General features: G+C 35.0%; 1 pseudogene; it reads right to left on the reverse strand.

The window, feature by feature from the left end:
• Positions 1–998: 998 nt before the first annotated feature.
• LOC114089693 (SS18-like protein 2) lies at positions 999–1940 on the reverse strand (annotated as a pseudogene).
• Between the last annotated feature and the right edge of the window lie 3921 nt (positions 1941–5861).

The raw sequence follows: 5861 nt of genomic DNA on the forward strand, positions 1-5861 counted from the left end.
CCAGAAGATCAGTCACTTTCAACTTCACATTCTTCTGTACCAAGTGTGGACATTACCCTGAGCACTCTACCTATGTGTCTTCTTATCATTCACCTCATCTCCATACAAATTTCCATACTTAGATCAGTTGAATCATGCAGTAATTTTGCTTCTCTTCTCAAGCAGTCCATTCTTGGTGAATTGCTTGTGATTGTATTATGCAGTTATTAGACACCACAAAATATGTATTTTCTTCACCTTGATTCAGCTGTCAATACTGGTCAACAATTATCCCTACTGGCTTTTTCCACTCTCCAAGTTCACTCTTTCAAAAGTTGTCACTTTTTTCGGATTGCCCCTGTGTCTTTTTTGATAATTAAAGAAAATTACACATCTTTTATTATCACATGCTATTGATACTAATAATCACTATTAATTTTGTTGGCAATGATAATAATATTGTTGTTACATACCTTAGTTACTAAGTCTTTACAGTTTTTGAGGGAATCAGCTGGAACCCTTATTACATGGAAAACTTCTATGCCTCCATATTGTTCTTTTATAGAAAAGCAAGCTTTTGTTCAAAGTAACCCAAGAAAAGCAGTCACAGGGACTACATTTATAAACTGGAAGAGAGCACAAAAATAATGTATTCATTTGGCAAAGGCTCAGTCAGAAGTCTCACTAATTCTCTTGCCAATGTTCCAACACCTCTGTTTCCTCTTCAGGTTGAAATTCAATAGTAGTCTTGAAGGTGTTCATTATGTCTTTGTTATCCAAACACATTTCCATTTCAGGAAAGAGGATACCTGGTGTTGACTTTTGGGGAGATTTAATTAATTATTAAAATAAATATTTACATCAAGAATAAAATTAAGTTAGTAGCTTTCTTCACATTTTCACATTTTAAAAAGAACCACAGAGGTTTCATTCATGTTCTAAGCAGTCAAGTTGGTAAAGATCCTGTCTCCATTTCATAGGAGATGGATTACATTTGATTACTCCTCACCAGAAAAAGATTATTCTATTGCTTTTGAAAAACTGGTTGGGCTGGCACCTGCAAAGGTAGATAAATAAATGAGATTTCTATGTAACACAAACTGGTACTGGATGCACTCATTTGCTAGGCCCTTGTTCAGATACTCCATAATATAGAAGATCAGCTGGTATTTTCCTTTAGGAGCTGCTAAATAGTTTCTGGTTTTAAATTTTTATTTTTAGTTAGATTTATTTATTTGTTGTATTTATCAATGGTTCAGTCTCTTTTTTGAAATTTTTTATAATTTTTTTGTTCTTTGTAGATATACATGACAGTAGAGTGTATTTTAACATATTATACAGACATGGAGTACAACTTACTCTAATTAGGATCCCATTCTTGTGGTTTTACATGATGTGGGGTTTCACTGCTCGTGTATTTATACATAAACATAGGAAAGTTATGTCCAATACACTCTACTGTCTTTCACATTCCTATCATCTCTTCCTTCTCTTCATTCCCCTTTGTCTAATCCAATGAACTTCTATCCCTCCCCCATTGTGTATTAGCATCCACATATCAGACAGAACATTCAGGCTTTGGTTTGGGGGGACTGGCTTATTTCACTTAGCATGATAGTCTTCAGTTCCATCCATTTACCTGCAAGTGCCATAATTTCATTCTTCTTTATGGCTGAATAATAGTCCATTGTGTATATAGATCACATTTTCTTTATACATTCATCTGTTGAAAGGCACCTAGGTTGGTTCCATAGCTTGGCTATTGTGAATTGTGCTGCTATAAACATTGATGTGCCCCCATCATTACAGTATGCTGATTGTAAGTCCTTTCAGTATAAACAGAGGAGTGGGATAACTGGGTCAAATGGTGGTTCCATTCCTAGTTTTCTGAGGAGCTAGATAGTTTCTTGATGGACTTCCACCTTGCTCCTCAGCCAGTCCCATATGAAGGCCACTTACATACCAGGGACCCCAGTTTGGCACCCTAGTTCCAAAAATTCTGCCTGCCACATGTCCAAACTAAAGCCATCTTGGTGCCACAAGGCCCATAGCCTAGAGCCTGTCTCTTTTCCCATCCTTATCTTTCAATATATGCTAATTATTTTAACTCCTGCACCATAGAAGACCAATGAGTTCAATGATTCTTTCTCTTTCTACCCATTTCTTTTTTTATTTTATTTTATTTTATTTTTTAATTTTTTTATTAGCTACACATGACATTACAATGATCTTGGCAATTCATACATTTGATTCATTGGGGTATAATTTCTCATTTTTCTAATTGTACAGATTGCAGAATCACACTGGTCTTAGAGTCAACTATATACATACGGCAATCATAATGTCTATTCTATTCTGCTTCCCTTCTTATCCCCCCTACTCCTCCCCTCCCCTCCCATCATTTCTCTTTATCCAATCTAGAAGATGGAAGGATTTACCTTGCTCATGGATTGGTAGAATTAATATCTTTCTACCCATTTCTACCTCATTCTTTTTCCAAGGCTTATCTGTGCTCTTGATCTGATGTTCTTTCTATCACCCAATCCCTCAATTGTTCCTTGACTTATCTTGATTAAACAATTTTAAATCTCTCTTTTGGACGGCTACTCTTCCCTCTCTATTGGTTATTTCCTTTGAGAAAGCAAAGAAGGTTTAATTGGCTCCATATCCAGGAACCAATACTCAAATAAGCAAGAAAGAAAATCTTTGCTTAACCCAGCTTCTCCCTAGGGTTTCAGGCTTCACTTCTCTAACACACTTTAGTTGTTTGTATTTTTTTAGATACAGATGGACATGATCCATTCATTTTATTTATTTATTTTATGTGGTGCTGAGGATCAAGCCCAGTATCTCACAAGGGCTAAGCAAACACTCTACTACTGAGTTACACCTCAGCCTCTCCAACACACTTTTAAAGAAAATGTTCTATACTCCCTTCCTATATTTTATTGCTTTTGACTCAAACATGCTAAAATTTCTTCATTTTGTGACATAATATGGAGTCATAGCAGTTTGAGATATATCTGAATTACCAAATGCAAATACTCTTGGGGAAGTGAGGAATGGAGGAAGGTCATCAGATTATTTATTTGTTTCCACCTTTATATTATTAATTTCAATTGGATCAATTTACTTATAATTCTAGCAGGTATTTGGAGAGGTGACATGATTTGATTAGAGGGTAGTGAAAATTTTGGTAGTTGGCATAACAGGAGAGGGCAAAAATCTAAGTGAAATTCTATAGTCCTGGCAATGAGGTGTGTTTATTGGAGCCACATATAGTGCAATATGAGGGCACAGAATCCCTATGTGATGACTAAAAGGAATCATTAAGAAACCAGAGAGGAGCAAATAAAGTATATGGAAAGTCCTTAAAGAAAATTTGTTCTTATGTAATGTCTTATCTCAACCCAATCACTTCACACCAAACCAGTGAAGTGCCACAAGGTCAAAGGTACTAGGTTTTTGTGGATGTTGTGAGATATTTTCACCCTGATTTTTAGTGCACTGAGTATATCAGAGAAGTAAATGATCAATAAAGATAGTGGAATAGTTGAACTGATTCTGCTGAGATTATGGACATTGGGTATTTTTTCTTGGGAAACTTATGAAGCATTTGAGATGAATAAGAAAAGAATGTTCTGGAGACTGTATTTACAAAAGTCACTCCAAATAAAGATTTAACATAGTGAAATATAAATATTGAATCTTTGCATTAATAAGTACTAATTGGATTAATACTACTGGGAAGAAAAATATCTTCCTGTATCTTCTTAGGTTCAAAAAGCAGGGAGTGGGGGCATAAAATTAAACTTTCAAAACTAACAAAAAACAGATTAATAGAAAAAAAAGTACACAGGTATATAAACCCCTAAGTCTAGTCACTTCTTTGAGCTTTACTTGTTTTCTGTGAACTCCTGTGCATGTAACCAGACATGAGGGTTTATATAGCCTTTTCACAAAAAGAAGGGGGTTGGAACTCAAGGGGTAATAAATTATAGGAAAATGACTAGAAAATATGAGAGAACTAATAGAAGATAAGGGCTATTTTAGTAAATTTTATCTGTGCAAACTCATCTTGGTGTTCATTCCCTGTCTTTGATGAAGTCTTTTTATCCTTTATTGTACTAGGGGAAGCAACCTTTATAAGGGGTACTTCCTGCCCTGTTTTTAGTAGATGCTTGAAGGGAGGGTAGAGGACTTGTGTGGCATCCATTGATTCTCAGTTGCTTTTCTCTTAAAATAATTCTGATGCCAAAATGGCATATTTTGGGGTGGAGTATCCCAATCTCCTTCTATCCCAAATCTTATTATTGATGACAAATATTTACCAGGTTATCAAAAAATTTAAAAAGTCTTAAAGAGTATAAGTTAGCATGAAAATAAAAAGACTAAAACAAGAAAATATTTCATCAGTTTGATATTATTAAAGTTCAGGCAAAAGTTTGGATTTCCCCCAATATTTTTTATTAATTTTTAGATTTGTTTTAATTAGTTATACATGACAGTAGAATGCATTTATGCACTTTGATATATCATACATGGATGGGATATTATTTATAATTTTTCTAAGTATAGTTGCAGTATCATATTGATCATGCAGTCACATATATACATAAAGTAATAATGTCTGTTTCTTTCTACTACCTTTCCTATCTCCACATCCCCTCCTCTTCCCTAACTTTACTTCCCTCTACCTAATCTAAGGTAAAACTATTCTTCTCTAGTGCCCCCTGCCTTATTGTGATTTAGTATCCATATATTAGAGAAAACATTTGGCCTTTGGTTTTTTGGGATTGGCTTATTTCGTTTAGCATCATATTCTCCAACTCCATCCATTTACTGGAAAATGCCATAATTTCACTCTTCTTTAAAGCTGAGTAATATTCCATTGAGTATATATACCACATTTTCTTTATCCATTCATCTATTGAAGGATACCTTGGTTGGTTCCACAGTTTAGCTATTGTGAATTGAGCTGCTGTAAACATTGATGTGGCTGTATCCTTGTAGTATGCTGTTTTTATGTCCTTTGGGTATTAATGCATCTCTGTAGTGTGCTGATTTTAAGTCCTTTGGATATAAACCGAGGAGTGGGATAGCTAGGTTAAATGGTGGTTCCATTCCCAGTTTTCTGAGGAATCTTCATACTGCTTTCCATAGTGGTTGTACCAATTTGCAGTCCCACCATCAATATATGAGTGTACCTTTCCCCCACATCCTCACCAACATTTATTGTTGCCTGTGTTCTTGATGATTGCCCTTCTGACAGGAGGGAGATAAAACCTTAGAGTAGTTTTGCATTTCTCTAATTGCTAGAGATGTTGAACACTTTTTCATGTATTTTTTGATCTATTGTATTTCTTCTTCTGTGAAGTGTCTGTTCAGTTTCTTAGCCCATTTATTGATTGGGTTATTTCTTTGGTGTTAAGTTTTTTGAGTTCTTTATGTATCCTACAGATTAATGCTTTATTGGAGGTGCATGTGGTAAAGATTTTCTCCCTTTCTTTAGGCTCTCTCTTCGTGTTATTGTTTCCTTTGCTGAGAAGAAGCTTTTTAATTTGAATCCATCTCATTTATTGATTCTTGATTTTACTTCTTGCGCTTTAAGGAATCTTGTTAAGGAAGTCAGATGCTAGACCAACCTGGTGAAAATATGGGCCTATTTTTCCTTCTATTAGGTACAGAGTCTCTGATCCAGTGCCTAAGTCTTTGATCCACTTAGAGTTGATTTCGTGCAAGGTGAGAGACAGAGGTTTAATTTTATTTTGCTGCATATGGATTTCCAGTTTTGCCAGCACCATTTGTTGAATATGCTATCTTTTTTTCCAGTGAATGTTTTAGGCATCTTTGTCTAGTATATAACCGTATTTATGTGGGTT

The sequence above is a fragment of the Marmota flaviventris genome, chromosome X (genome assembly GCF_047511675.1).
Source record: "Marmota flaviventris isolate mMarFla1 chromosome X, mMarFla1.hap1, whole genome shotgun sequence".
Lineage (NCBI taxonomy): Eukaryota > Metazoa > Chordata > Mammalia > Rodentia > Sciuridae > Marmota > Marmota flaviventris.